The 8417-nt window shown below is 41.3% G+C and overlaps 1 long non-coding RNA gene across 1 annotated transcript in view; it reads right to left on the bottom strand.

Moving 5' to 3' along the window:
- LOC117282062 overlaps window positions 1–6988 on the bottom strand; it is a 19222-nt gene extending 12234 nt beyond the window's left edge. The window contains exon 1 of the long non-coding RNA XR_004512662.1: window positions 6835–6988. This is a non-coding gene — a long non-coding RNA (uncharacterized LOC117282062). The remainder of the gene's footprint in view (window positions 1–6834) is intronic.
- Window positions 6989–8417: the final 1429 nt, after the last annotated feature.

An 8417-nucleotide genomic window follows, 5' to 3' on the forward strand; every position in this document is an offset into this window, starting at 1 on the left:
TATCTCCTCTTTTGCAAGGTGTGCGATTTCAATTGTTCTAAAGCAAAACAATGATGATAATATAAAGATGAATACATAAAGGAAGTGGAAGAATCTGTAATCGCCCATAACTATAAAGCTATCAAATTCTCATCATCTTTATCACCTCCCCACGTGATGCTCTTGCTTCTGCTGGTGGGTGGTGGCCACAGCCTGTTTAACTCTGCTCATGGGCCGCGCCATAGCTCAAGTGGTTAGTCGCTGGCTTCCCATCGTGGCGGCTCGGGTTCGATCCCGGGTCTGGTCAAGTGGGATTTGTGGTGGACAAAGTGGCGCTGGGGCAGGTTTTCTCCTAGTACTTCAGTTTCCCCTACCAATATTCATTCCACCAATTTCTCCACAATCACCCTCGCCTATTATTTGAGGCTGGTACAATAGGCCAGAAGTGGCGCAGTACAAGGGACTTAGTCCCACCCCACTAGCAAAAAAAAAAAATAAACTCTGCCCACCGACCATCCGTACCACGTCCTATTCTTGTTGTCGTGTTAATTATTCAGTGGTTGGGCAGCAGTAAACTAATTTGAAATTGTTTACAATCTTCGTGGAAAGGGGGGAGAATGGATAAAGAGATGCTCGTCGTGGGTCGCTAGTTTGAGTCGTTAGAGATAAGATTCAGTCTCAGCGCTTTTGGCAGGGTCGCGCTTATTCACAGAGTCACTTTTTTGTGGCAATTGTCACTGGTGAATACCTTCAATCAACTACATTATACTTGCTTTTCTTTTATTTAGGAATGACACTGATTGTTGTCGAAGTACTTAAACACCTTACTTAAGCTTCGAAATTGATTTCAGAGATACCAAATTTCATTTTAGGCTGAATCGCTAGTCAGTAGGTAGCTCCAGTCAAGATTCTTTAATCACTTACACTGGAACTTAGAATTTCTAGTCAAACTTGTGGAAATACAGATTTTGCATCCAAAAAATCTGTGAGCTGGAATGAAACTAACTTAACAGACTGACTTCTCTCAAAACTAGAAGTCCTAATCGCTTCATTTCGGCCCACAAGCCACTTCCTTATGTTCCGACAATTGGTCAAATTTGAACAAGAGGAGTTTACCTCATTTCAACTCCAGTGACCTAACGTTTGAGTATGAGGGGTGAGCCATAAAACTGGCCCTAGCACTGCGACCTTCAATGGTCTGTTGTGCTTCCCATTTGGATTAACCATTTATTAATCGTACACTAAAAATGAAATGTAGGACTTTGTTTACAGGGGCATCATAAAAGTCACTTGGTTCCATGAAGAATTGACCCAGGTGGCGATATCTTAAATAAGCTATAGCCCCACAATCACATAAGATGTGTGTGGCTGATTCATCTTGTAGACACCCCTCACAAGTTGGGTCCTCTGTCAGTCCAAGTTTGGAAAGGTGTCCTTTTAGGTGGCAGTGTCCATTAAGTAATCCTACCACCCATCTGAGTTGATCTCTGTTTAATGTTAATTTGCCAGCTGATCTGCTGTTTCTTTCCCTACAATACCCTCATGACTTGGCACCCATATCAGTTGTACTGTCTTATGTTTGGCCAGTTGTATGAGGGATTATTGGCAGTCCCAAACAAATTTTGAGTTTGTCAACTGCTTTAAGTGCAGCCTGGCTGTCAGATAGAATGTAGATGTTCCTATTTTTATAGTTCCTATCTAAATTCTACATAATACATGCCTTAATGACATATACTTCTGCCTGGAGTACTGTCGTATACTGCCCAAGGCTGAAACTAATTTTCTGTCTTGTTCCATAGCAGTGCACACCAGTTCCAGTGTTCTTATTTATTTTGGAACCATCTGTATACCAGATTAGTTGTCCCTTTCTATCAGGTTGAAACCCCTCTTTCCATTCACTTCTATCAGGAAATCTGATTGTAAAGGGTCTATCATAAACATGTTTCGGTATCATTTTATCAGATCACACTTGTAGGATGGGTACTTTTTTCATGTCCTGAGTCGTGTATTCGGATGCATGTCCAAAACCTTTGGATTTAGTTTCCATTGATCATTGCAACATACTCTGTAATTTCCTAACTTGGCCTCTGCTACCATCGTCAAATGCAGTGTAGGGAGTCCAAGTAGGATTTCCATTGCATCTGTTGGAGCTGTTCTCATTGGAGCAATGAGTAATTTCCAAGCAGGCTGTCCTTTGCACTTTCCTAAGTTCTGCCTAACTTCTGTTGAGTTTAATTCTAGGCCACCATATAGTGGCTGCATAGGTGACCACTACAGTGTATATCCAATATACACGTACCACCTTTGGTGTCAGTCCCCAGGTCTTCCACAATGTGCCTCTGCATCTCCAGAATGCCTTATTAATAAGCCTTATCCAACTGATGTTTCCATGTCAGCCCCTTGTCTAAAGTTAATCCAAAGTACTTGACTTCACCAGACAGCCAGATCGCTTTACTGAAGAGTATTGGTTCTTTGAGACCCTTTACGAGTATATCTCTCTTCTTAGTAAAGGGTACAATTACAACTTGTTTGGGTTGATAGACAAGTTTGTCCTTTTGCACCACTGTTTAACTGTATACAGGGCTGATTGTAAGACCTCTGATACAGTGTGCGGGAATTTCCCATTAATTAGCATTGCTATACATCAGCATATCCTACTGTGAAGTGGCCTCTACTGTTGAGCTGTATACAGGGCTGTTCCCCCTTAATTAGGATTGCTATACATCAGCATATCCTGCTGTGAAGTGGCCTCTACTGTTGAGCTGTATACAGGGCTGTTCCCATTAATTAGGACAGTAGGAAGGACCAAATATGGGCAAGTTACTGGAACGGAAGTGGATTTAGCCAATGGGAATCGTCGATTCGTACGCGTACTATGAGGACGGAAGCGTGCCCATGCTTCCAGAAGGTATAAAACCCTGGAACATGGGGCAGGAAGTGGCTTATTATTCTCAACAGTCACTCGAGCCTTAGGAGCACGACACACATCGGGGTTCGAGGCACGCCACCGAGAGAAGACGGAGGAGATGGGCACATAGTTGCAGCCCGGTAGTCGTGGTCACATGAGTACTTGTTAATGATTGGCCACGATCCAGACTGTCATTGACTCATGGTTAGGATTAGGTGAACTAGGTAACATGTTAGAATTAAGTGTAAATCTACGTAATTAAAAGGGAACAGTTCATATCAACTACGCTCAGGCGAGACACTCCAGACGGAGGCTGGATGGCCACGGATCTTAGCCTTCTCGATTAAGCGAGTTTAAACATTTTACGCAGTATGAAATTATTGTACGACTAATGGGCTAGTTGACTGGCTAAGGGAACTAGAGACGCTACACTACTTGCTTTATTGTCAACCATACTTGCCTACATTCAAGTCACTGTGAGACATTACCCAGTGTGTATTAAGAGGAGAGTAGGTTAGGATAGTGCGCTTCAGGTAAACAGCCATGGGTTAAGTATATTATTACTTACATTCTCATATATATATATATACATATTCTTTTGTGTTTGTGTAATTGAGAATGTTTTTGTAAACATTGCCACTGCACCCTCACCCTCCCTGATCTGGCGAGACATATCTACCGGTGACCGCTGGGGAAGGTTAAGCCACCACTCTGCGGCACAACAAAACTGGTGGCAGCTGTGGGATTTTTTCGTAATTCTGCCCGAATTCCGGGACTTACGCTCGAGAAGTGAGAAGAGTGGGAAAGTATAGATAGCCCTCGCCACCCAGGGGTGCCCAGAATTGCAGTTACTAATGGGTTGTGTACAGTGTGGTACGACGTTGAAGAAGGGAAATAACCTCCTTCTTGCACCTAAGGGATTTGGTTTGATGACATTAGTGGGTAGCGGGTTTAACCTTTAAACGCCGGACTTCGAAGTAGTGGTAAATTTGAGCTGGCTGGAGTTTATTTAAATGCCCGCTGCTGGTGCTCGTTTAAATGCCTGTTGCTCCCTTGCATTTAAATGTCCGTTCCTGTTAGGCGGTTAATCAATTTTAAGCGTTGTGTTTAAAAATGCTGTATCTAGCACAATTTTTATGATAATGGATGGTATTAACTTTGATTATATCAGCAAAGAACATAGTGTCGCATATTATAACGGAAGATTTGAAATTTTTAATACAAAGTGTTATACTCTATTTTAAATTTTTTGTGTTTTAATTTTGATGCATACTACAAAATTGTTTCCCAGTTCTTCACAGAGTTTTTCTGCATTAGAAATTCATTTCTGTTTGTAACACTTGACAAATTTTAGCAGTCCCTGGTGTCATAAAACAGATGGAAGCAATAAAATCATTTGGTCTTCTGCTAGCACTGCTTACACCCTTCGGATTTTCGAATCTTTGACTGAAGGTCAGAAGAATGAAAGAATGGCTATTCAAGAGAAATCTAGAGGGGTCCCTTCTTCAGTGCTAAAACATTCCGTTAGAACTGCAAAAGCTTATTGCCCCTTCTATTTGAGTGAACAGACAGCTGCATCATGGCTGAGATACAGAGCGCGATCTGTTTTGTGTGCGTTCGTAGTGAGATTGAATACGGTAGTTTTATTTGAAACTGTATATACATCAAGCAGGTAACAACAAAAAAGGTATTTACATCAAATTTTACAATATATTTTTAACATACCTATCTGCAGAATCTGCAATAAAATTACTGGATCGTGGCTAAATTTTGGCATAACTCATACGTATATTTGTATTTGCTGTTGTTCAGTTAGGTATTATTTTAATTCCTCTATTAGGGTTTTACTCAAGTCTGTCTGGTAATTACTACATTTGAAAATAAATATTTAGGAATGTGCATGCGCTTCTACTAGCGGCGTGTGCGCACGCTTCTACTAGCGGAGTTTAAATGCCTGACTGGACAAAACGGGGTACTTTAGCCACGACGACCTTACTCGTGACTGGCACAAACTTGGCACTTCGGCACTTAAAGGTTAAGCTGACCACTCCTCTCCGTCTAGTGCCGAATTGAAGAATGGGGGGGGGGGCTATATCTCGATTCCCCCATGTTTTCATGGCATAGTGCATAACTATTTAAGCACATGGACAACTTTATCTACTTGAAGGGTGAATGCCATTTGACCTTAGAGTGTCAAAGAGGAAGAACCATGTTTTTATAGCCCGCCTCGTCTTTGTTAGCCAGCAAGACGTGACGTGCAAACAGTTGAAACATACTGACCATGAAATGGATACAAATTGCGCATCTTTCTGTTGCCACGTGGTTTATGTTATCCATGCCGAAAGAACATGTGAGCTAAATTACATAGATGTTGCACCCCAGCAAGTCTGACTGGCGCAATTTAGAGCCCTCTACGGAACACACAGACTACGTATACTGTAGGCAGGAGTAACTGGGACTTTGTTAGGTCACATGTTACAGGTAGTAATGACGTCATCCTCTATGAGGTTGGACGAACTACGGCTGTCTCTTTGATGGGAGCTTGTTATGGACTAGGGATGCCTTGGGACACCTCCTTGTGGTCCCGCCGGGCAACGTCAGTCTCGGGGTCTGGATCAGTTTGACCTTCCGGGACTGGGGGCTAAGTTCCCAAAATGGGCAATGTCATTACGACCGGAGCCTCCCTCGCGGCGGCATAATGACTCTTGGGTATCACTACGGCCTAGCCGGGACGAATGCGGGAGAGTATTCGTATGGGGGTAGTTTTGGCTACTTGAGTTTTCTCCTTAGAGTACCGATAAGGTGCCGCAAGCCTTCGGGCTCAACACTCTAAAACGGTTTGATTTGTCTCATTTTGGTCCGTCACACTATTGATTGTTATTTTGATTGTTTCCCTTATTTGTTTCTGTTCATCTATCAATTTATTGTGTTTGTTTTTGTAGTAATATATTTGGAATTCCTCCTTTATGCTCATTATATTACCTTTATTAGATTTTTCGATGATTTCCATGACCGTATTGATGACGATTGTTTAGTATGTGTCGGGCGTAAGCGGATTCATCTCTATTTAATCTTATGTTCCTTATGTGTTCGCTATATCGTGTTGATAATTTCTTTCCTATTTGGCCTATGTATACTTGATGGCAACTTTGGCAAGTTAATTTTTATATACCACAAACAATAAAAACATCATGTTTGACCATATTATACATCACTTGAACACACCCTCTTCAACGTCATAAACTCAGGAAGAATATAATACGAGACACAGCACTATTCAAAACAATACAAACGACACAGAACGCACGTAAACTACACGACTAATAATAAGGTGAGGCCTAACTAGACATTTTAAACCTAAAAGCATTATAAGTAGTTACTAAAGGATTCTGACGACAGTGTATAACACACTGATATGTTGGGTTTTTGGACGATGGATAAAGTCCAAAAACCCAACATATCAGTGGACTAAAAGCATTATATATAACTACTAGATGTACCCGGCCACGCGTTGCTGTGGCTCAGTCTGGTTAAATGGTAAAGAAAGAAAAGTGAAAGCGCACGTTTCTAATATGCTGATGCCCGTTCTTCCCCAGTTTGATTTGCAAATACTCGACGCACTGCTTGCGCTTCGCGAGTACGATGACCCAAATTTGATCTTCTGCGAGGCATTATTTGGATGAACTAAAGCAGATCGATTGCACTGAAGAAGAAGAAGAAAGAAAGTTATAACAAAACATATACAATTGCAAAACATTAAAAAAGGAAAGAACACGAACTGGAAAACAAAGAAACAGAAAAAAATACTAGCGAAATATTTCAATTTAAACGCAGATCAATCGACACAGCTCAATCCCACAGCCAATTGCACTGAAAAATAAGGAGAACAGTTAAGAAAACGAAATGAAAAACAATGAAAACTAAACTACACTCACGAAATGAACGACGTATATTAATAATGAGTACAATTAATATTTTAACAACCAACCAACCTGTCACAGGTGTGACATATGTCACACATGATTTTAACTTCATAAAGTAGTAAAATACATTTTTAGTAAGTGACATATTCTTGATGTCTTTTAAATTGTTGCATTATTTACGTGTACTTTGAAAATAAAAATATGTCGCGTGTTACCTATGTAATGTTGTTGTGGTCACGTGTCTCCTATTCAGTGAGACAAATAACTTCCACGTACGTCTCGGATTCAGGAACAAGTTATTGAACGCTCAGTTTTACGCTGGTGAGTACAATTATTATCACGTCCAGTATCACCAAAAAACACTTCAGAGCTGGACGGTTATAACCTGGTTTCGGACGCAATAGAGGGCACTTTCACCCAGAGTTCGATTTCACGTGTTCTGTGCTCTTTGCCTCGGTTATTCTTAGGCAACGATCTGTTGGTATTCGATGGACGACAGAACACCTTGTAGAAGTGTATGGTTTCATCCGTTCTTACGCAACGGAACCACTTATCCTCTCATCTCCGGGGAAACGCGTTTGTTTTTCGGCAATTCCTACGCCACGGCCCACTGTTATTGCGTTTCCATGGAAGTATAATTTCCGGTTTCATCCGTTGTTACGCAACGGAATCTCTTACCCTATGCAACTGTTCTAGCTTTACTATGGAAAGGACTGCTGGATTCGAAACATGTGACATGTTTTTACCTGTTTTTACCTGTCACAGTTGTGACATCTATATAACAGGTATATAAAAAACGCGCGTATTCGATTGCAACGTTGTATCAAAATTTCAAAGCAATCGGTGAAGAACTTTCGGAGATTTTCATACAGGGACAAACGAACACTTACATTTGTATTTATATACTAGCTGTACCCGGCCACTCGTTGCTGTGGCTCAGTCTAACGAAATATTTCAATTTAAACGCAGAGCAATCGACACAGCTCAATCCCACCGCCAATTGCACTGAAAAATGAGGAGAACAGTTAAGAAAACGAAATGAAAAACAATGAAAAATAAATATACTCACGAAATGAACGCTATGATAAAGGACACAGCCCAAATCCAACACAACGTCACACGAAATAACTAAATCAAAATGGCCAACTTTTGGTTCTACAGACTCACTTCTTCGGCGGTTATTCCAGACTAACTGGGCGAATGAATTGAACACCCCTGTTATACCCTCGGCCGCTGCTATGCAAATGAGCCTTTGTTATAACCGTGGAAACGTTGCTTTGTTGATTCGGCGTTTCCTACGCAACGACCCATTGTTATTGTGTTGTCTCTGTGGAACACTCCGTGTATTCGTCGTAACCGTGGAGATTCGAAGTTCTCGACATAACGGCTCAATGTTGGGATTACAGTATCGCTATTGTTACTTCCTAGGCAACGGCCAATTGTTGGGTCTAAAATACCGCTATTGTCGCTACCTATGCAACGGTCTGTTCTAGCGTTACTATGGAAGTGACTCCTGGATTCCGAACATGTGACATGTTTTTACCTGTCACAGGTGTGACGCGCGTATTCGAATGCAATGTTATGTCAAAATTTAAAAGCAATCGGTG

The sequence above is a fragment of the Cryptotermes secundus genome, unplaced genomic scaffold (genome assembly GCF_002891405.2).
Source record: "Cryptotermes secundus unplaced genomic scaffold, Csec_1.0 scaffold1792, whole genome shotgun sequence".
Lineage (NCBI taxonomy): Eukaryota > Metazoa > Arthropoda > Insecta > Blattodea > Kalotermitidae > Cryptotermes > Cryptotermes secundus.